At 49.0% G+C, this 24145-nt stretch overlaps 1 long non-coding RNA gene across 2 annotated transcripts in view; it reads right to left on the reverse strand.

Annotated features, from left to right (window-relative positions):
* Positions 1 to 12744, reverse strand: part of LOC149748118 (uncharacterized) — a 151372-nt gene extending 138628 nt beyond the window's left edge. For both annotated transcript variants that reach the window (XR_016394520.1, XR_016394519.1), the window contains exons 1-2: positions 10094 to 12744; positions 3052 to 3127 (exon numbers count right to left, since the gene is read on the reverse strand). This is a non-coding gene — a long non-coding RNA (uncharacterized LOC149748118). The remainder of the gene's footprint in view (positions 1 to 3051; positions 3128 to 10093) is intronic.
* Between the last annotated feature and the right edge of the window lie 11401 nt (positions 12745 to 24145).

Genomic DNA, 24145 nt, shown 5'->3' on the forward strand with positions numbered 1-24145 from the left:
AAGCATAGACCCTTTGGCAAAGAGTCTGACGTCTAATAGGAGAGGTAAGTCATACAGACATTCGGTCATCGATGGTAGAGCTGGAGATGCAGTTGGGAATAAAAAAGGGCTGCCAGGGAGGTAGCACAGAGCACTTCTCTGACTTGAGGAATCAGAGAAGGTGTCTCCCAAGGGACCCCCCCAGGAACAGAAAATTATTCCCCGTGGTGGGAACCAACTCCTGGGAAATCAGCCAGTGCTGATTCACCAAGTAATTATGAAAGTCTAAACGTACACTTCTCTAGACAAGGTATGGTTTCCCGGCTCCCTGGAGAGGACCGTAATTATTTCAAGGGAAAAAGTTGTTTAAACCTTATAGTTTTAAAATACGTATTTTAAATTCACTTTAGCTTTATTTTAACACGTGCATGATTTTTTAAGACGAGGGAGAGAAAGGAATTATCAAGCAAACAGCGACAGGGTGCCCCAGCACGTAATGGGTTGGGGATTTGGAATCCTTGTGACGGTAGATGCTAAGTAAATGAGGAATAGACAAATTCTTCAGATGCTTTTTTTCAAGAAGGAATATAGTGTCTCTTGTCAGTACTTTCACCCCACCTGGCCATCTAGCCTCCTGGGTCCCTACCATCTCTTGGGTCATGTCTCGTATACTACCCATTACCAACAAATTAACTTCATACAAGCTTTACATTTCCCTCCCTCAGAAGTAACTGCACATTTGCCAGAGACTAACTTTACGATGGCTCAGAAAACCCAACTAAACCAAGCATTGTAACTATTCAGAAGAGAGCTGGCAAGAAACTCATCACGTAAGAACGCTATTGCCAATTACACCATCTCACTACCTGCATCAACAGTGGAGCACTGTGGGTGCTGGAAGCAAATTCTGACTTTAAAACTTCAGAGGAAAAACGTCAGCCCGATGATTCTGATACATTTTATAATTGTGCAATTTTTTCTAACAGGCACAACTCATAATACTATTTCTGATAATAAAATAAAATGGCATTCTTCTCCCTTTAAAAAAGTTTAAGTCTAGAAAAACTTCCCTTATGTGAGGGATGGAAAATTGTATTCCTGTCCCTTCAACCACCTTCACCTTTGCTCTTCCTTTTCATCATTAAACGAAAAACCAACCTGAGTCATCTCTTGTTATATATGACGTGTAACTAATGAGCAATGGGACATGGATGTCCTATCCTGGCTGCTGAAACAGAACTGCTTAAATAAATGTGCCCCTTCGTCCTGGTGAAGTTCCTCGTCCACAACACCAAGCGCGATGGGACAAATGGATCTCCTTCCAGCTCGCCTTGAAACACTCTTGCCAGAAAGAAGGTCATTTCCGTTCCTCTTTGCCTCTGAACGCAACAGGGGATGGCCATCTGAAGAGCAGTCACACTAGTACCTTGGACCACCAAACACAGGAGCATATAACGGAGATCTGCCCATTAAAGTTATAGTAAAAACAGGAAGAGACCAGTGCGAAGAGGGGCCAAGGCAGCGAGGCTGGCCGGCGGTCGGTGGCTGTCAGTTAGTTGCATCCTTCTCCACTAGGAGAAGCGTGGATGCATGAGGGTATGCAGGTCAGCCCAGCAAGATATTCTGACACAAGAAAGAGGGCAAATGTGCCCACCATGTAACCACTACAAGAATTATAAATGTTAATAAATGCTGGAGAGGGTGTGGAGAAAAGGGAATGCTCCTGCACTGTTGGTGGGAATGCAAATTGATACAGCCACTGTGGAGAACAGTATGGAGGTTCCTTAAAAAACTACAAATAGAACTACCACAGGACCCAGCAATCCCACTACTGGGCCTATACCCTGAGAAAACCATAATTCAAAAAGAGTCATGTACCCCAATGTTCACTGCAGCTCTATTTACAATAGCCAGGACATGGAAGCAACCTAAGTGTCCATCGACAGATGAATGGATAAAGAAGATGTGGCACATATGTACAATGGAATATTACTCAGCCATAAAAAGAAACGAAACTGAGTTATTTGTAGTGAGGTGGATGGACCTAAAGTCTGTCATACAGAGTGAAGTAAGTCAGAAAGAGAAAAACAAATACCGTACACTAATGCATATATACGGAATCTTAAAAAAAAGGTTCTGAAGAACCTAGGGGCAGGACAGGAATAGGGAGCAGACGTAGAGAATGGACTTGAGGACACGGGGGTGGGGAAGGGTAAGCTGGGACAAAGTGAGAGAGTGATATGGACATATATACACTACCAAATGTAAAATAGATAGCTAGTGGGAAGCAGCCGCATAGCACAGGGAGATCAGCTTGGTGCTTTGTGACGACCTAGAGGGGTGGGATAGGGAGGGTGGGAGGGAGACGCAAGAGGGAGGGGATATGGGGATACATGTATGCATATAGCTGATTCACTCTGTTATAAAGCAGAAACTAACACACCATTGTGGGGCAACTATACTCCAATAAATATGTTAAAAAAAAATTAGAAATATTAGCATAAAAAGGAGAGAAACTGCAAGCCATTTAGAGCAAGATTTAAAGAAATACAAAATTTCACGGACTATCTAGTACCCTTCTAAACTTGAGCTATTGAACAATTACTGCTTCATCTAAATCTTTTTCTTTTCCCCCTCTTGTTTCTGCTTCTAATTTTTCTGCTTACTTTGAAGGTTAAAAAAGAAAAGACTACCTGCATCTTCCTTTGTTTATACCTTTGGCGTAAAGGGGCCTCAGTACCAGTTTACAACTGATTGGTAAGAACTTCCAGGAGGGGGCAATATTGCAGAGTTGGTCACAGCCAAGACCCCGGGTTGGGCTGCCCAGGTTCAGTGCTGGTGCTGACCTAGGTGTGTGGTTTAACCTCACTCCATCTCAGTTTCTGTAAAATGGGCACAATTAAAACACCTGTCTCACCTGTTTTTGAGGATTTTGAGGTTTTGAGTTTTGTGTGGATCAAATTAAACATTCCAGGTAAAGGGTTTGACACTGTGCCTGAGACCAAATGATAACTGTTTGTTATCATTATTGCTATATGACCATCACCACACACCCAAGAGATCCCAGCTAACCTCTGAGCCGTTAGATCTTCCATGCTTCTCCTGGATAGCTCCGGAGAAAAGGAATCGCCTCTTTAGGAAGATTTGGCTGCAAAACAAATACTGAATAATAAATAATTAAATAACAGTTTTAAAAGAATATAGACATTTACACAACGGGTAACCAAATGCAAAACCTCGTTCTTCTAATTCATAAAAGATTCCCCCGCCACTTAGCTGTTTAGAGGCATTTACTTTCCAACCATTTCAACCAAACAGAATTCAAAAATAGTGTTATTCTGTGGTTTCCCTAGAATCCAAATTTAATTCAGTTGAAGGAAAGGAAAAAAGGAAAGCCCTGAGGCGCTTGATGGCTAGTTACAAAGCAGAGAGCATTCTTATATTAAAAATAAGTCCACCGGGGCTTCCCTGGTGGCGCAGTGGTTGAGAGTCCGCCTGCCGATGCAGGGGACGCGGGTTCGTGCCCCGGTCCGGGAAGATCCCACATGCCGCAGAGAGGCTGGGCCCGTGAGCCATGGCCGCTGGGCCTGCACGTCCAGAGCCTGCGCTCCGCAATGGGAGAGGCCACAATAGTGAGAGGCCCGCGTACCGCAAAAAAAAATAATAAGTCCACTGGTCCAATCTTTATTTAAATGTGTCTGTTGCGTGTACTGGAATTTGTTCGTTTGTTCAGGCTTTAGGTTATAGTTGCAGAGGCTTTATATGCTTTTGTGCCACAGATGAAGCAAGTGGGCTTCATCTGATATTTCATCCACATAAACTCACCAAATGACCAGTTGGCTTAGCCAAAAGGACATGGTTAAAACAAATCCCAGGAAAATAAACTCTCTTATTCATTAGCAAAATCAACCACTTCCAACTGTTGGTAGAGAACCAAGCTCACTGTGTATCCTCATTTCCTCACCCATCATAAAGCCCTGTCTCAGGGGTCCCAAAAGGTCCCCTGGGGTTGATAAGGTTCCAGCGAAGGCCCACCTGAGCTCAGGTTTACACCCTCCCAGTGCTCCAAAGTAGTCAAAGCTTGACTTCTCCCCCCTACACCAAACAAAACTGTGAAGGCTCTGGGGTGTGGACCAGTTTAAATCACAGCCACCAAAAGCCCTGAAGACATGCCAACCACAGAGCCTCCAACGGCCTTTTGAATTCTTATTCTTCTTCTGTAGAATCACCTACAGAATCAGTTTTACATATACTGTGCTTTCCAGGCATTAAATCTTGCCACTAATTTTACGGCACAATTCCTTCCTCCCACCGGGAGGTAATAAAAAGGTGAATCAGGTTCTCCTTCCTTTGGGTCCCAAGAGCTAATGATTTGACATGTAAATTATTCACAAAGGCTTAGTTTTACCCCAAACAGAAATGTGTGGGTGGGTTTCGTTGCTGCTTTTGATCTGTTTAATTCCTGATACACCCTCACCTACCCATCAAACTCTGAAACAAGGTTCTTATGTATCCTGGCTTCCTTAAGCAAGACAAAATTAAGGAAATGCTTTAAGCAAAAGAGAATGCTGGGGGGGGGGGCGATAAATTGGGAGATTGGGATTGACATACACACACTACTATATATAAAATAGATAACCAACAAGGACCTACTGTATAGCACAGGGAACTCTAGTCAATACTGTGTAATGGAAAAAGAATCTAAAAGAGTGAATATATGTATATGTATAACTGATTCACTTTGCTGTACACCTGAAACTAACACAACGTTATAGATCAACTACACTCCAATAAAATCTTTTAAAAATAAAATAAACAAAATTGGGAGATGGTATATAGAAAAAAAAAGAGAGAATGCTGAAAAGGTTATGGTATAATACAAACTGAGAAATCAATGTCTTAGGACTCAGTGGCTGAGAACTTACCTAACCAAATCCATCTTCTCTAAAATAGATATGGCAGTGTCAGTCTGACTAGTAGAGCATTCTTAGGAAAACAAATCAAAGGATCCAAATCTACTTCCTAGACCAGTGGTTTTCAGATTTTACCGGTTTCCATGGCAAGAAATATATTTACACCTTGACCCGGTACCCAGACACATAAACTGAAACAAAGGTTTCATGAGTCAACACTTGCCCCACCTACAGACAAGGCACAATGGTGTTTTCTAACCTACTTGAGTTCATGTTTTAAATGTTGGCTGTGACTAAGCAAATGGTTGCAGCTCACAGTTTGAAAAACCATGACCTAGAAAAGCACCTTCTGTACTACACAGGTCACACAAAGCATTCCTGAGGCAAAGGCCAGCTTTCTCAAACCAGCTTCAGCCACTGGTTGAACACTGGTTCCCAATGGCCAGTGTCAAAAAAAACACTTATTCCGGCACTTGTTAAAATGGTAAAGAAGACTTTATTCAAGACTATTGTAATAGGAGTAACACAATAGAGGAGAAAAATGGAGCTCAACTCCAAATTCAACAAGGACGAGTGGGGATTTATAGCCAACGAGCAGAGTGAGGGAGTCAGTGGATGGAAAATCACTAAGAGGAGCATGAGGGGTGAGGGGATTCTTGCTAATCTGACCTAACAGGATTCTTGCTGAAGGCCAAGGACATATACATCAAGGGTGGGGGATGAGCAATTTGATCAGACATCAAAGTGGTGGGGGTGGGGGTGGGGCGGGGAGTGGGTTCTCACTAAAGGGATTTAGCAGAATTCTTGCTAAGACTGGGCTGGGCAGGCCAAGGACAGGACAGGGGCCAAGGTCAAGGCCTCATTAAGAAGAGGAGCCGGACTACAGTTTGGTCACCAGCTGTGGTCAACAGAAGGATGGAGATCATTTTGTTGTTACAAGTGCAGGAGAAACCCTCAAAGCAGATACTGACGTTACCTCCCGGAAGGCAGGACCACCTTATGGTTCAAGGTGTGGCTTGTGGGACTCCTAACTAAACCCCTGACCTCCAGAGACCCCACTAAAATGACAAGGAAGGAACTAAAAGAGAGCAGGAGACTTCAGCAAAGGAAAGACTTTAATGGTGTTTTGGAAGACGAAATGCAGATGGAAAAATGGTAAAGATTTAGCAGTAAGCTGCATGCGAGGGGGTAAAAGGGTAAAAAGATTAAAAACTGGGGCCAGTCCTCATCCAGAGCCCACAGAGCTTTCAGCTTTTAAGGCATCAGACACCCAGAAAGACAGTTGTGAGTCTCGGGCCTGAAACAGGAGAGCCAGCTAAAGTCTGCATGTGGGCTGGTTGGACCTCCATGTGCCCTTTCTTACCCGTTTCTGCCAGCAAGTCTCCCCAGCCCCCCACACACTACTGCACTCTCACCCCCACCCCTCAGGGATGGGAGACTGTGTTCTGGAGAAAATTAACCCGGGATTCTCCAGACCTGGGGACACCAGACACGGTGTAAGGTAGGGAGAAATGAAAATGAGGGGTTGGGGTAAGTCACACAAGGAAGACTGAGCCATGCCAGGCATCCCCACTCAGCCAGCCCACCACCGCATGCACTTCTCCTGCAGGTAAAGATATGGACATTTATTTTCTGGATAAACCAAAACAAAGAACCTTTAGATATTGAAATATGGGAGTCCCCAAGAAAAATGTCCAGCTCACCACTCACTGGACTTTGAATGCCCGCCAGTTAAAAAGCCCAACGTGAAAAACGTAGAGGCTCCGGTCAGCTAAGGGTTCAAGGCATTTGAAGTCAGTCTCCAAGGTACAAGAAACTGAAACAGACACACCAAAAATAGGAACCCCGAAAAAACAGACAATACAGGAAACAGAAGAAAAAATTTTAAATAATTAAAAAAAAAATTTTTTTAACTGATCATCTCCTTAGAAAAAGAGAGAGGATGTTAAGTATGTAAAACCAAAACAAAGTGCTTTTAAGATGAAACAACCAGAAAACAAGAAATATGATCATTAAAATTGTATTAAACAATTAGAAGATAAAGTCAAAGAAATCTCCCAGAAAACAGAAGGAGAGACAGAGGAAAGAGATAAAAGACGTAAGGAGAATCCACAAGTTTCAAATAAAACTGTAGGAATTCCTGAGGCAAAATGTAAATTGGAAGGAAAGAAACGTACCTATGTATGTATGTATATACAAGGCTCTACAAGACTTTAACTATGAAAGAAAAGTTCCCATATCTGAAAGCTAAGATTCTCCAAACTGAAAAAGACCACTGAATGCCCAGCACAATAAATTAAAAATGACCCAAAACAAAGTCATATGTCATAAAATTTCAGAATACCAGGTTAAAAAGAAAATTCTGAAGGGGAACACATCACAAACCAAACAATGGGGATCAAATGGCTTCAGACTTCTCTCCAGCAACACTGGATGCTAGAAGAGCGTGGAGCAATGCTTTCACATTTTTGAGGGAAAATGATTTGTGACACAAGATTTTATACTTGTCCAACTACCAATAAAGTAAAAAGCAGGATAAATACATTTTTAGACATGTAAGAACACAAGAAAATTTACCTTCTATGTATTCTTTCTTACGAAGCTGCTAAAGGATATGCTCCAGCAAAACAAGGGAGTAAATCAAGAAATAGCTAGGAAACAGGAAATCCAACACAGATGGGGAAAAGGGAAGTACCAGATGATGCTGAAAGAAAGTCCCAGCACGTAGCCAGAGGGCTCCAGGGAAGGGTCTCTAGGAAAAAGCTGTCAAGGATAAAACCACAGTTTTAGAATTTCAAAATAGAGATCTTAGGTTTATAAGAACTACATTGCAAGAAGAACGTGTTAATCAGTCAGAGACTGGGGCCTGTTACACACCAATTCTTGAACACATAAAATCTCCTGACTTTCTTTTACAGAAAAGTACATCTAAAAATTGCCTTGTGGGTTAGCTAGACCTTGAGATGATTGGGAAATGAAGATGAAACCCTTGGTCCTCAGCGAGAAAGGAGAAAGCAGACCCTATTGCTAAAAGTTAGTAAACTTAAAGTATGCTGTTTGAAAGGGGTGAGCATTAAGACACATCTGAAAGAGATCATGGTATTTAGTAACACCCTCAGGATCTGTAAGTGGCCACCATATTTGCCAAGGAGAGTAAAATCTTCACAACCAGTGAAGAGATCCTGGGTAATTAAACCCCTGTTTTCCTCGCTTTGTTAGTTTGTCAGTTTATGATTCTAATTTCAGAATGCATGGCACCAAGTTCTGTTCATCACGGAGACTGATTTATTATGGAGACTGATATCTTTCTCTTGGAGATCCCACCCTCCAAGAAAAAGATACAGAGAACTGAAACTGTCTGAGCCTTAGGAAGACAACATTTAAAGGCACTTAACAGATCTGATGAAGCATGTGAAAAGAATTAAAGGCAGATATACAGAAAACAAAGGCCTTTTTTTTAAAGTAGGCAGTTAAACATAGTAAAAAACAAAAATCTGCTCAGGAAAGAAAATGTAATCATAATTCACTACTTAGCTACACAGTCAGCAGTATTTAAATAGTTTAATAAGGCAAGCATCGTGCTTACAACGAAAGCAATATATTATACGGGGGCGGGGCAGGGGCAAATGGTGTTAAAATACAACACAGGAACAGAAGTGTGAACAGGGTTTAGGAAAACAGACAGTGAAGTAGCAGAGCTAACAATAGCAGGGAGTCATTGCCACCTCCAGGCCTGATAGTTCAAGGGCAAGGGGAGAAGCAATTATCAGACCTCAGAGAGCAGCTGATAGGGAAGCATGCCAGAAGAGGAGGAGGGGTCTCATTCCGGAGAATAAATACCCCACCCCCCACCCCCTCTCTCCAATCCAGTCTCCTGCGGATGCCGCCACTAGCCAGACCCAACACGAAGCCAGAGGATAAGGGAGCCTGTCCACTTCATCCACGAAGGTCGGCCTCCCCAGGAACACCCAGGGTTAAGAAGAATACATCTGGAAGAGGCAGACAGACAGCGTCCAACAGAGAGAGAGAGCTAAAACATCATGACTGGAAGACATAAATAATGTCTAAAATTAGCACATCAAAAAATAGCACCACTGATCTATTTTTTAGAACTGAGGTAGCCAACATTTGAAAGCCATTGGCTCTGGCAAGCAGGAAGAGATGGCAGAAGGTATACCAGACAACACTGTTTTCACGATCCAGCTTAGAAGCGTTACCTTTCTCTTAATTAATTTTTATTGGAGCATAGTTGCTTTACAATGTTGTGTTCGTTTCTGCTGTATAGCAAAGTGAATCAGCTATACGTGTACATATAGCCCCTCTCTTTTGGATTTTCTTCCCATTTAGGTCACCACAGAGCATAGTTCCCTGTGCTATACAGTAGGTTCTCGTGAGTTATCTATTTTATACGTAGTAGTGTATATATGTCAATCCCAATCTCCCAATTCATCCCAACGCCCCTTCCCACCTTGGTATCCATACGTTTGTTCTCTAAGAAACATTAGACTTTTAAAATACTTGTTTATATTACTTGATTAGAAACAAAAATGAATACAATGTTTAAAACATCAAAAAAAAAATAAGTAGGCATAAGGGAGAAGAAAAATGCACCAGCTTTGTCATTTGAATCTAGCTATGGGACCCTATTTAAGTCCTGTCACCTCTTTGGGTTTCAGTTGTCCCAGCTGTAAAACAAGATAATCGTCCCACTTCGGAGGGAGGTTTGAGAGAGTTGAACGAGATGACGGACATGAAGCACTGGGCACAGAATGAGCCCCTCGGCTCAGAAGAAAGGGACACACAGAGATGTAAAGAGAGGAAGAGAATCTTAAAGTGCCTAAAAGGCAATGACTATCTTTGTAAAGGTCTGTATTTTATAGCTTCCCCTGAACCCTCCAGCATCTGACAGAGTCTGGCTAATGGCAAAAGCTCCGTAAAAGTTCGCTGGATGAGAGTGGCGTGCTTTCTGCCTCTCTCCTCGTTTGATAGAACAGGACAAATTCAAGGGCCTGTGATTCGCTCCTCAAGGTTTCATCTTGACCTCGACCTTGCAGTCAGACTCACTGCTCAGATCTTTCCAGCTCCCTCCCTGCAGCCACTCCTACGCCATCATAATCCTGTCTTGCATGTGGAGCTTCTGGGACCCATCTTCCATCCCTGAAGTCTCACCCCAGCCTAAACACCAAGTTCTCTGCGCTCACCGCTTTGAGCCTCTTTCGTGATGGTCGTGAACCAAGCAGGACTAGACCTTCAGGAAGGAAGGTCCATCGGAAAGGCTCTTTTGATGATGCTCTACCAACAGCTTCACAGCAGGAAACGAGGCCCAGCGGTGCTTTGCTGATGGCCTTGGCAGGATTGAAGACCCGGATGACGTGGAGAAGCGTCTCTCGTGGCCCTGGCACAGATTCAGGTAGCCGTGACTTAGCCTGCTCCCACCTCCAGAAAGGCTCCAAGGGAAGGTTCTGATTTCGCCCTCAGGCTGCTCTCTGGCTACACAGGCTCCTCCAGTGGATGCCCTGCTGCATTGGAGAAAACAAAGCCCTCTGAAATGGGTATTTGTTAATGCTCGTTCCCCACGTGGGACCCATTTTGCGATGCCCATCCATGCCAGCCCCCACGGTGGCTACCAGGGCCCTTGTGTATGGTGGTGGCTGCTCCTTGTCTGTGGGTGTCTCCCCTGTGCAGTCGGGGTCCAGGGCTCTACCTGTGACCAGGGCCCGCCTCCAAGAAAGGTCTCTTTCCCTGATGAGGAGGTGCAGGAGGAGGACGCCCTTTGCCAAGGCTCCCCTCGCCCGCTGCTTGGGACCCTGTGGTATGAGAGGCCCCACCAGCACCTCAAACTCAGCTCACGGAAACACGACTCACCTCTCACCAGCAACTCCCCTGCATGTTCCTGTTCTCTGTTTCTGACACGCCTCCTCTCCCCAGATCAAGCCCCCGGAGTGATCCGTGATATCCCTCTCACTCCCACATTCGATCCCTCACCAGATTTTACTCACTGCTCCTTTTCTGCTTCTACCTGTGTCCCTTTCATTCACATCAATGATCTTTGTTTTTGTCTTGACTTCAGTACTAGCCAAGGCTCTTTGGTTGCCAGAAAGAAATGAGCAGTCAACCTGAGGAGGTTCTTCAGAGGCACGAGGGCGTGTCACTGACACAGACACGGAAACGCAGCCGGGCCTCGTGGGAAACGAGGTTAGACCTGAAAAGGCTTTGGGGATATGGTTCCAGCTCACTTTTCCTCCTCTGGGGCCACCTGGCCTTCTCCCTTTGTCCTGTTCTCCTGCGTTTCTCTACCTCGATTGTTTATGTTTCAAAGTGATTATCCCACCCCCTAATGTGCTCTGCAATCTAAACACAGCCTCTCATTCTGTTCAAGTTCTGGAGAGAGAGGCTTGATGGCCCACTGGCCAGCTGGTAGGTTGGACCAGCCCCGCCAGCAGGCCAGCTCTGATGCCAGCATCTGGACTAGTCCAGGTGGAGTCGTGGGTGTTAACGGTGATCCCTGGGGGTGCTCCTTCATTCCCAGACCGCAGGGCTGTTAGGGAGGCACCTCACAATATTCTGTGACAGCCGCTCCTAGAAGTCGGCGGGAAGCACCAGTGGCACCTCCAAAACCGAGCTTTTACCTGTTATGAAACGAGGAAAATAACAGGTAGGTGTGTGTGTGCGTGTGTGTGTGTGTGTATGTGTGTGTGTGTGTGTTGGGAGGAGGGATCATATGTCGATAGGAGGTTCCTGATGTCGTTTTGGGGAAAGACTGTCATGTATACAGAGATAATGTCTTCTCTGTTTATGGAGGATGACATGTCTTTTCACTTATGAAACAATAGTGGCTGAGATGGTTGTTGTTGTTTGTGCCATTACCTAGCAAAATAAAATGTTGGGACACCTATGTCAGTCCCTTAAATTTGGGGGGAAATTTGGCTGGTTCATAAAATCCAAATGTCTTGGAAACATTATACCATGTCTTGGCTATGTTAATACCTTCCTAAATGGTCTCCCTACTCTCAAGATCTCTTCCCCAGCTATCTTGGACATCGCTGTCAAGTTAATCTCTCTAGAACTTATTTTAATATATTATTTCCTTGTTGAAATCTTCAAGGGCTTTGCAATGAATATGAAATACAATAGACAGTCTTTGACCTCTAAACACCAGCTTCAACTGCATTCCCAGCCCTTTCCCACGCCCCTGCCCAACCTGCCATGTGTCCCACACGAGGCCCCTCACCCTTCTTAACCCGCCCCTTCCCATGCTGTGCCCACACTTTCCATCCCACCTCCGTGAAGCCCTCTGATGCTCTCAGCTAAAACGAATCTCTCCTGACTCTGAACTCTTTTATTGAAACATTTATACCTTCCCAGGACACTCATTACATTCTGTATCATCATGTGGTATTTTGTGCGTTTCCTATATGCCCCACTAATTACAAACCCTTGGGGGTGACCACCTTGCCTATGGAGCAAGTAGGTAAAGATGGAGTCACACAACACAGGATTCAAGCATGGCTCTGTTCTGTGTGATTTTAGGGAAACTCCATTCCCTCGTCTCTAAACTGGAGAGCATAGTACCAGCTGCTCGGGCCATGGTGAGGTGAGCGAGACCACCATGCAAAGTCCCTGGGCTGTGGTCATTGAATAACAAAAGTGGTCATTTCCTTCCTCGTTGGCACACCGCAGACACTCACAAAACGCCTGTCCAACTCAGAGCCTCATGATAAGTCAAAAGTCATGCCTATTGAGGCCCAATATGGGACCTCGCTATAAAATTAACATTTGTATGTGACTCGTAATGTTACCAATCGGTAGAAATTGATAAGAGGCCAGCCGAGAAATTCAGGCAAGGCTTTATTGGGACTCCGCGCTGCCGCAGAAGGGAACAAAAACAAGTAACAGGTTCCCTTGCTCGCTCCAGAGGGGCGCTGGTCTCTTAAATGGGGTGAGGCTGGGGGCGGATCAGTGGGTGGGGCTGGGGGCGTGGCTTAGGTGGCCTGCCCGCCCCCTTGGTGGTGCCCGTGTGCGGGATTATGCGCAGGCCCCTGCTTTTTCCCCTGGCACCTGAGAAGTGGCAGTTGGGTCTTGGCCTTTCTGTATCTTGTTCATAACTTGGCCCAACTGTTCATGCATGCAGTTGTTTTTAGTCCTTCATAGTTTCTTTGTATTCTGCTGCTGGAGGAGACGTGTGTCCAGATGCAAGCACTGCAGCAAACGGTCCCAGGTCCCAGGTCCCAGCCTGTCTCAGTAACTTACCTCTGAGGAAGATTCCAGTAGAAGAGTTTGAAAACATTTGAGCAACACAGCACATTGGAAGGCGAACGCTGCTTCCCAAGGTGACCACCTCAAAGGACAACGCTCACGTGGAAACGTATGCCCTGAACTGTTTCGTTTGTAAAATGTGGTTCCTCTCTCTTGCGGCCACACCTCATAAATGTACCTATTTGGATTTGACCATCTCTCTGTTCTCTCCTCAACCTTGGCCGACTGGCTCACCTTAGTGGCTCAAAATCAAGCAGAAAGTCTGGGAGATACAGAAACATCTGGATGGACATCTACCACTGAACTTACTGTTAAACAAAAATAGACATTCTTATGAGAGAAGCCACTTTTTATTATTTGCAGCTGAAAACAGCCTAACAGACACAAACACAAGAAGCGACCTTGCCCGGTTGTTTTATAACCGGAAATCGGGCTGAGACCACACAGCGTGTTTCAGGGTATCCATGGGGAAGGTGAGATGGACGAGTCACAGGACGTCAGTGGTGCTCACTAGCGTGTGTGCAGCAGGCACTATTCTAAACTCTGGCTGAGCTCAATCTCTCATGGTCCTCACAGCATCTTATGGGACAGGAGGTCTTACTGAGCCTTTTACAGGAGAGGAAACTAAAGTGCTGAGAAGTGAGATCAATTCTCAAGGTCACACAGCCGGCAGGAGGAATGGCAGGATTTGCTCCCAGGAGGGCAGACCCTAGGACCCACCCTAGGATCACTACTCCATCAGGCCTCCCTAGCAACAGAAGGTCCTCCCAGAGGCCATCATTTGGGGGCTGATCTGGCCTGAAAGTGTCCACAAGTCTTCCCTTTTGGTCTCATTTCTACACGGGAAAAAAATGAAGACTAAGCGTAAAACGCGCAGGGTGCCTCTTCCATGCCTCATGCGCACGTTTGCTCTAGTTAATTTCACCCCTTCCTCTCCATCTCCCAGCTGCCCCTCCCTGCTCAGCTCAGCCCCGCCAGGCTCACTGCCTCCCCATCTCTGCCCCCTTTTTGCCCCCAGCTTCTCTGCTTTCCTCACCATGTGCAGGCCCGGATCCCCACACTGCTCTTCTAGATGTTTCCTTCGAGTCCAGGTATTCCACCCTAGACAGCCTCCAGAGATGACACGGGAGATTGGGAGGATAAATCAAAGCAACTGAGAATAGTCAGAAAAACTAGTACGCAAATTCCCTTATCCCTACTCAATAAACAGCCACTAAAATCACGGTGACTATACCTAATTTTTAAAAATGTGCTCAGGGCTTCCCTGGTGGCTCAGTGGTTAAGAATCCTCCTGCCAATGCAGGGAACATGGGTTCAAGCCCTGGTCCGGGAAGATCCCACATGCCACGGCGCAACTAAGCCCGTGCGCCACAACTACTGAGCCTGTGCTGTAAAGCCCGTGAGCCACAACTACTGAGCCCACGTGCCACAACTACTGAAGCCCGCGTGCCTGGAGCCCGTGCTTCGCAACAAGAGAAGCCACCGCCATGAGAAGCCTGTGCACCGCAATGAAGAGTAGCCCCCGCTCGCCGCAACTAGAGAAAGTCCACACGCAGCAACAAAGACCTGACACAGCCAAAAATAAATAAATTTAAAAAAAAATAAAATAAAAATGTGTTCAGTTCTATGCACTTAAAGCTTACTAACACGCAAACACTATAGTTAAGATGCATTTAATGCATATTAATTTAGAAAAATAAAAGCTCGCAGACACAGTAGTAATAGATTTAGAGCATCTGTTCTGAGCAGAACACGTGTTCCTTTCCAGCTAAGAAAGTGTAGCAGCCGGAGCTCTGCTTGGTCCAGAGAGGCGGAGCAATCAGCAGCTACACTCTAGGACCTGGGGCTTCTGCTCCTTAGCTTTATTGAATGTCCTTCTTGCCTGTCACTGGGGGTGAAGTATTGACCCTCCACACCAGGCACAAAGAACGCCTCCTCAAGTCCCCAGGACACAGGACTTTCTCACCACATCTCGGAACAGCCTGGGTCGTTGTATAATCTTTCCTTTGCAACTCTGAAAGGAAGAGGATTCACTTTGCTCCTCCTTAGAATCCTCACCCTCTCCCCACCCTGTCCTTCAAAACTCACAGCACTGAGGCTGGTCAAAGAGACCCTGGAAGCTGGATGAACAGATAAGAGCTGCAGGGATGCAGAGTTCACCATTGGTGAAAACGTTTGTCCACTCAAGGACGTGGCTTTGCTCACAGCCGTTCCATGGTCTCATCCTTACCCATCCCCTCTACATTCCAATTATAAAGGGACATGGAGATGGAAAGAATCTCAGCAATCATACAACATCCTTCCTCAGACATTCCTCTTCTGCCATTCAAAAAATTGGCTTCTTGGCTTTTATGTGACAGGAAAATTTTGCAAGAATCAACTGTGATTCTAAGAAAAGATTTTGCTCAGCAAAGTGAAATCCCTCCCATCGCTGCCTGCAGACTGCTGACAAGGTGCCCTGTGCCGCCCCGAGAGAGGAGGAGGAGCCCAGCCCAGCACCAGGGCGCTGACCTGCTGTGCATCTTGCCCCACCCAGGAAAAAACGGGTGGTAGCGTGAAGAGGGCCAGGGCTGGAGCCCCAGGGCTTGGAGAGAGAGAGAGCAGCCAGCAGCCAACCTCTGCAGCTGCTGTTTCCTCTGCCCAGATGCCTCCCTAGTCCCTTTACCCACACATATGCAGCTCACCCTTAAGAGAAAACTCACATGCCGATGCCACCTCCTCCGGGAAGTCTTCCATGGATCCTTCCAGCAAGAATTAACCACGCTTTCCATTATTCTCCCCAGGACCCTTTGTTTGTAGCCCCAGTCTACTCTGTATTTTTGTTATATTTGTCGGCGTGTTAGGCCCTCCTGCTGGTGATCAAACCCTTCAGGTCAGTGCCTGTGTCGGGACCATTCTGTTGCTTCTTCCCCATCCACACACCTTCTCCCTCTCCAGCCTCTCTCTCTGTCCCTCTCTCTGCCTCTCCATTTCTCTCTGTCTCTCCATCTCTCTGTCTCTGTCTCTCTCACACAGCAGTGCTTGTTCCCAGAACTTTTTGAAGGACGCTTTGAGTAGCACAGAGGATCTGTCCTCCACTTCCACAAGGAAGTGTGACTAATTCCCTCCAGTGCTTAAAGGGGGAAGCGAGTTTCCAATTCGACCTGAAATATAAACATGAGTTTAAACCACACCAGCCCTGATCCCTTTTATGGCACAAGAAAATACTCCTCCCCTTTGGGACAACTGCATTTTCCAAATCACCTTCAAAAATAAAACACCTGCATTTAAAAAAAATCAGAATAAGTTGCACCTGACCGTGTCCACTCAGCCTGTTGGTGGCCAGGCGGGGACTTGGGCCCAGGCCCCTGGCTCTGCTCTCTTATTGGCTGGGAGTTCGCTGGACAATGGTTTCTGTTGGGTTTTCCATTTTAAAAGCAGAAGTGAACATTTCAAGTTTTCCGGTCCTGTCCAGCCTCAAGATTCAACTAGTAAAACAGGAAAAAGAGATTGGAACAGGGGAACATCACTTCCCCTCTGACGCCTGTGAGCTCCGAGACCCTGGGCGTTGGCAGGATGGGACGGAGGGGGGCTTGCTGTGGCCTGTCCTCCACCCCCAGGCCTGCTGCCTTCAATCCCGTCCTCGGTTTAGACAGCTGGTCTGTGATCAGTCACGACACGTGGGAGACCCCTGCTCTCCGGGGCAGAGCAAGGGAAAGAGGCCATTTGATGCCCCCGGTCTCGCAAGATAAACGGCACAAAGGCACCAGTGTGTGGCTGCGGCCGGGGCGGCGCAGCAAGGATGTGGTAGGGCCTGGAGGGGCTGGAGCACGATGGGGGAGGCCAGGAAGGGTCAGAAGAGGAACTCAGAAAGCATCAGCACACGGCTGCCGCCGGGAACCAGCCAACCACAGGGCCGGATGTGAACGAATGAATGAACGAGCAGGGGGAGTTACAGCCCCACCTTCCTCCCCCCTCGGCCTCGGGCGGCTCCTGCCTCAGTTTATCGACCTGAACACTGTGGGATGAGCAGTGTCACGCAGGCGGGTGGCGACGGCAGCGCGAGCCGAGGCCGGCCATGGCTCAGGCTGCGGCCGCGCACGCACCACACAGACGTGACCAGCCAGGTCTGGGCGGCCGGGACTCGACCGCAGAGCCCCTCCCCGCGTCTCGCAGCCCTTCGGGCCCGTCCGCTCCTCGTCCAGCATGCTGACTCAGCCGCAGCCTCCTGCCCCAGCCCCAACCCACCTGGCACGGCGTGACCTCACTGTCTCGTCACCCCAGTCGCCCCCCTGTAAACCCTTCACCCGGCCCTCCCTGCCGGGCACCGCCCAGCTCCCCGGCCCCCTCCCCGCCCCGCGCCCAAGGCCACTGCTTCACGCACACCCCTGGCTGCCACCTCCTGGAATGAATCAGGGAGCCACCCCAGGAGGCCGTGCGAGGTCCTCAGGGTCACCAGCAAGCTGGCGACAGAGCCATCGTCACTACAGCAGCCTCAGGATGCCCCTTCCACTGGCCATGAACGCCTTCTCTGCTGCGGGAAACGGTCGAGGGATATTATTCTTTAGGAAAAAGTTTAAAGGGAAAAGATTTGAGGGGATGCCCAGGAAGGGGGTGGGTGGGGATCGGGGCGTGGCGGAGCTGTGACTAAGACGTCCTGCTGAGATGGGGGTGGGTTCAGCGCAGCCCTTTCTGTCCACTGCGGAACCTGGCAGCCTCAGGGCTGCGGGCCGCCTTCCGGGCACCAGCCGGGGGTCCCCCACCATCTGTAGAGGAGCTGCAGCTCCCGGAGGTGACGGGGGGCCGACGGTGAGGACAGCTGCGCCAGGCCCCTCCTCGTGTCCAGCACGCACGCCCGCTGGGGCTTGTCGTCCACGTGGACAAACAGAAGGACACTGGCAGCCGCCGGCCCCGCTGAGCACCTGGAAGGCCTGCGGTCCTGCCGCCGGCCGCGCTCGCTGGCCGCGGCTCCAGGGAAGCACGTGCCCGGCATTGCTGGGTTCCGTCCGCATTCGATGGCGGAACCTGCAAGCTGCCCGCATGGAATCGGGCCGAGGGGCCGTAAGGAAGCAGACGTTACTCAGGACGAGCCAGGGCCTCCCCTCCAACACAGTCAGGTCTACGTCATCCTCCTTTTACAGACGTGGAAACCGAGGCTCAGAGAGGCTGTCGCCCACGGAGGCTGCACAGTAGCCGCGGGAGCCGGTCTGAACCCCTTCTCATCACACTGCCCGCCCCGCCCTCTGAGAGCTGAGCTGGCGGGCGGCCCCGTGATGATTCCACGATTTGATATCTAAAGTCACTTACTGCTCACAGGTCTCCAAGCCCCTCCCTGATTCCCACTGCCTCAGGCGGGGAACCCAGAAAGTGCAGAAAACTTTCCTGGTGCCAGACACACCCCACGACGCAGGCCCGAGGCTGAGTGGATGCTTCTATTGCGAGAGCATCCTGCGGGGCTCCTCCTGGGGCTGAAGGAGGGTGCAGCGAGACCAGCAGAGGCTGCGCTGGCTGGGAAACGGGGCGGTTTCTGTTCAGGCAGGTCTGGGGAAGTTTCGGGTCAGGAACTGCCAGGTGGGCAGGGGGCTTCTCTTCACAGGCTGCTCGGTCATGATGCACGTGGGGGAGGCCAAAGCCGGCCCCCCAGATGGAACCGTGTCTCTGAAGGTCCTGCTCCCCTAGGAGACCTAATGGCCCGAGACGGGTGGGGATTCTTAGTTCGGCCTTAATTTCCAGCAGACCGGATACTCCTTTGGTCTTTCTCCCCAGAAGCCTCTTAGACACAGGAAGGGCCATTTCGGGGTGCAGTGGGGGGCACAGAGGACCCCGAGTTGACGCCAGGCCGATGGGGTAAATCCCCACCAGGCAGCCCTGGGAGGAATCTGCCTGACTTCTTAGTCTGCCCTTAGCGTGAGGGCAGTGAGGCAGAAGGTAGGTGTGGGTGGGACTCTGCCTGGCTGGGTTTCAGGGCAGGGGTCGCTGGGCTGATGAGGTCAAGGTCAGCGTGAGGTCTGTGCAGCCCTGGCCAGAAAGAACCCACCCTCACACTCATTTTCCTCTCTTGCCATCGGAAAGTCTGTGGTTTCCATGGAAACTGAGAGCCCAGGCTGGGAGTTGGGGGGAGCCTCTTGCCCCTCTTTCTGTATTTGCATTCACCCCCTTTCTCACTTCCCCACTCCTCCCTTGTCCTTCCTGCACATCTGCCTTCCCCCGGGTGCCCCCCATTCATGCACCCCAGTCTCCTCCCCTCCCCCACCCCTCTTGTGCCCCTCTGCAATAAGGACACACAGTGGGGACACTGCTGTACCAGCTCAGGGCCCCTCAACCTTGGCTGCTGTGGCACAAAGTGCCGGTCGGTCCCAGTGTTCTGTTCTACCCATCGGCCAGTTGTCAACTGAGCAGAAGACCACCCAGGATGACGCTGCTGCTTCGTATCTCAGCGTGGCGCTAGGACTAAGTTCTGGCCAAAGGGAGGCCAGCAAGGAGGTCGTGTACAAACTTTCTTCTTCATTTTCCTTGGTAGGAGGTATGTAGACGTGATGGCTGGGGCCCATGCAGCCATTCTGGCCTATGAAATACGTCAGTTTGTACACCTCCCAAGATTTGCTCAGCCACGGTTTCTCTGCTCTTTGCCACTAACGATCCCCTGAGAGGGTCACCTGACACCCACCACACTCTTGCATGCCACAGAGGGTTTCGACTTTTTAAAGAGAGGTTCGTTGAGTTCCATCCTACCTTGTGGGCGAGGTCATAGTGCACGACATTTCCCCTGCTTGGCGGGGTTGGGCCCATTGTAGCAGGTGTTCCTGGTTCTACACGCTGCTCCAGACCTCGTCAGAGGCCCCTCACCTGCCCTACGGCTTCCCCCTTGCCTCTGATGAGCAGACACCAGGGGACCTGCTCTCCAGGTCCACTGACTCACCTGGCCGGGCCGTTGGGCTGCAGATGGAGACATGTGAGTCGACAGCCCGGCTGGCCGCTGCTCACTCACCAGCTGGCCCCTTGTGCCCTGGATGCTTCTGCTGCTGTCCTGGGCTCTGACTTTCCCGAGCAGGAGAGGCAGACAGTGCCCCCCTGGAAGGTGGGGTCCTGATGCCCTGTGAAGCCCACGTGGACCAATGGGGGCTGGGCAGACAGATTCTTCTCCCCTCCTCCTCTGGTCCAAGCCCCAAGGGGCCTTTCTGGAGACCACCCCCCACCCCCATCCCACCCCCCCACACACGGAACGAAACCACTGGCCGCATCTGCGACCACCAGCTCTTCGTGTCTCCCTCCCTCCTCCTTGGCCTCACTTCCCCCTCGCTTCCTGGGGTCACACTGCCACTGAAGTGCTGATGCGTTTGCGCTTTGGCCTCAAGCTCTGGTTTCCGGAGCACTTGGGCTGAAACAGGGAGACGCTCGGAGAATGGCAAGGAAGCAAGGTGGGGGGAGCCAGAACACCGAGAATCTGGAGAATCTGGGAGCGGTTGCACCCACCCTGGACCACGTGCCCCTCAGCTTTGTATCTGAGAAACCAACGTCTAGACTATGTAAGCCACAGCTATTTTGGACTTTCTGCAACCTGCAACCTTACCCTAAGACACACAACTGCCCTTGCCCTAGGACACACACCCTTACCCTAAGACACACACCCTTACCCTAAGACACACACCCTTACCCTAGGACACACACCCTTACCCTAAGACACACACCCTTACCCTAAGACACACACCCTTACCCTAAGACACACACGAGGACCACCTTGGGGCTGCAGTTCCCTGGGGGCTTCTTTCTCTGGCACAACATTAAAATACTTCTAATCCCTTTCCTTCCCATTTCACTTTCACTGGCGATGCCTTATTTTCATGCACACAGCATTCCTATTTGGGAGGTCGAACAGGTGTGATTATTCCTTTCCCTTCTCCATCCCTTCCTACCCATTTCCTGCTTAAAGGATAAGGAGATGAGATCTCTCCGAACTTACATGATTTGCCTACAAGCAAGAGCTAACGAGAGAAAATCACTGTCCTTCAGGCTTCCAGGCCATGAGGCCAGGCCGCATCATCACTGCATCCCCACCCTTCAGGGGTCACACGGTTTGGGAGTCACCGAATTTCCAGCTCTCCTTACACCGTGGACCGCCTCTCCTGCCCCTTTAAGGTTAGAAGCGGCCTGGGGTCTGGCCGAGATCACAGCAGTGCACACAGAGGTGATATGTGTCCTGACAGGAGCTCTAGAAAGCAGTGGTGACCCACCAGGCACCTCTTTATATCTGGCCTGGGGACCAGCAGACCTGGGGATGGTACTTGGTCTGGCTGCCCCACTCCTGGGCTGAGGCTGGTGCGGAGAAGGGCCCCGACCCACTCTCTACTCAGTGTGTAGTGAGAAAGAGAAGAAAACCTTTTGGGTTTTACGCCACTGAGACTTGGGGAGGGAGGGGTGTTGCTGACCACAGGGTAACCCAGCCCATCCTGACTAACACATGCATTCAATGGGCAAGTCAAGTGCAGAGATTTGCGCTTATTCTGATTTGTTTTCAAAGGAGACAAACGGAAGGCAGTTTTATTAAATATCAAAGATCTTCTCAATTTCCGACAACCCTGAGACCCTGGGGAAGGGCGTGTCCGCTTGGCTGAAGCGTTCACAGCGAGGGTTCTGACAAGGCTTCGCGATTAAAACCAAGGATGCGCTTCATTTCTGGGCTTGCAGTCCCACGCCAAGTAGAGTTTCCAGGTTTCGGCCATCACGTGGCCCTTCCCAGGGCCCCATGTGACAGTCAGTTAGACATTCGGACCGATCAAAGTGCGTCTAAAAATATGTTTTTTAAGCTGCAAGGAATTCATGGTTTTATACTTAGGAAGAGACAAGTGACCCAATAAAGACAATAACTACATCTCATGCTGTCCTCCAACTCCATAAGGAAATCCCACTCCACACGCTGCCCCTTGAGTGGAGAGAGCTGGGAAAAGGGGAAATAAATCCATTCCTCCTTAAAATCCCTCAGCCTAAAAAAAAAAAAAAAAAATCCCTCAGCCTGTCTGGAAGCAGCACAGCTCCTGGGAAAAGGATGGGCTGATCCCCTTTTTAGTGGCTCCGGATGCACATAAGGATGGGAAGAGGGGCTCTTCCTCCTTGTGGGACAGGGTAACCCCACACAAGCCTCCCTTTCTCTGTGAAACCATGCCAAGACCAGGGCTGCATTTCCTGTCCAAACGCTGGGCCCAGGAGAATTAAACACTTCAAGAAGGACACAGATTCATCACTCAAAATAGTAAGCTCTTTGCTTAAGAAAAGGGACTTGGGGCTCCACTGAGCTTGCAGTCGTTGCGAATCTTTGTGCACTGCAGCTCTATTTGGAGTGAACGCTGGCGTGGTCCAGGGCCCGCAGGACGGTCCCCTCACGCCCAGCCCTGTGTGGCCTCTGCCTGCCCATCTATCTTCTCTCTCTTTGCAGCCCCTCCAACTACTCCAAGCCCACCTCCTCCAAGCAACTCCGAGCTACTCATCTCTCTGCTGGCCATAAAGCAGTACTTTATTTCAAGCCAGTAACAGTATCCCTAACACTTAACTACATAATTAATAGTCCCATGTGTGTCATTTCATTATCCAACTTCATTATAAATTGCGCAGGGCAGGAATCAGGCCTCATTTACTTTTATTTTCATCCTGTACTCCCCACAAGGATTTATTTCTGGGGGCAAGATAGTCATTCAACAAACACGCTGCTTCATTTCACATGGTATTTGAGCCCAAGGCTGTTTCCTATTCTTAACTTTTTAGACTAGGTTTTGAGAGTCAAAGCACTGACAACTCACTCTTCAGAGATATTTTATCTGGGTACAGCTGGCTGCCAAGCACCAGTTTTCTAAAAATTGTAAACCCACTTCTTTTGGGGGAGTGAAATGACCCACATGTGTCTGATTCTTTTATACTGAAAAAAGTGAGTGTCCAAGGAAAATTAAAAGACCTTTCCAAGACTGAAAGCATCAAAACTGAATTTAGAAAAACTCTGAAACTCCTGCACACAGATTCCAGTGCCTCTATCCTAAGCTACCATCACCTGTCATGCCAACTGAATTACTGTGAGAGGGTCCTAATTCACCTGCTGCCCTGTAGGGTAATTCCCCTACTGGGTAGGGCTGGCCACTGGGATGCCTTCTCTCTAAAATACAAGCCTAGTTGAACAAGACCCCTCCTTAAAATCTCTCGACGCTCTCCAAGTGCCTTAGTGTGTCCCATAAACCCTGCTTACTTCCTCCAAACTTACCCTCCCCTCCCCAGGGACCAAGACTTATTACAGAGCTTTGGCAAGTGCCCTGGGCTCTCGCCTGGAGTCCTGTATACAGTCAGCCCTCCTGCCCGCAGGGAATTGGTTCCAAGACCGCAGCAGATACCAAAATCTTGTGGATGCTCAAGTCCCTTTCATAAAACGGCACCGTACAGCTGGCCCTCTGTATCTGCAGTTGGTTGAAAACTTGGATACAGAGGGCTCACAGTATTTTCAAAAGGCCTTTGCCTGGGAGGCCTTCCTCACGCCCTCTCTTCTTACCTCGGCCAACTCCTAAGCTCTCTGCTGCAATTCAGAAATCAGCCACCTCCCTTAAGCCTCCAAGACGGAGTCCAGAGGCCCCAGCCCCGCGCAGGTGAGCACAACGGACGAGGACAGGCTGCTTCCTTGTCGACATCCCTCCCTGGACAGAAGGACTGGACACAGCAGAGGGACAGCTCTTACCCACGACTGAGCTGGCATGCAGGCCGAATCACCTGCACCCCGCACTACTTCATCCTTGTCTCTCTCTTCTTGAGGGAGGATGAGTATTGGGAGGTAGGGAGCAGCTGGGTTACAGGTAAAGTTAATTTTAAATAAGTTAAAAATGCATGTGGTGAGACCCCACGATACAAGAAATCATAAGAAAAAGAAAACAAATATCAACAAATATAGTCAACGGACTTGAGTCCATGCACATTTGAGTTACCCAGCAGGGCTTGGGCAAAAGAGTGTTTTAAAGAGAGATAGAAACAATTTAAAAATAGCACCAGCA

The sequence above is a fragment of the Delphinapterus leucas genome, chromosome 10 (assembly GCF_059928025.1).
Source record: "Delphinapterus leucas isolate spDelLeu-1000000601 "Yukka" chromosome 10, BTC_Dleu_Yukka2, whole genome shotgun sequence".
Classification (NCBI taxonomy): domain Eukaryota; kingdom Metazoa; phylum Chordata; class Mammalia; order Artiodactyla; family Monodontidae; genus Delphinapterus; species Delphinapterus leucas.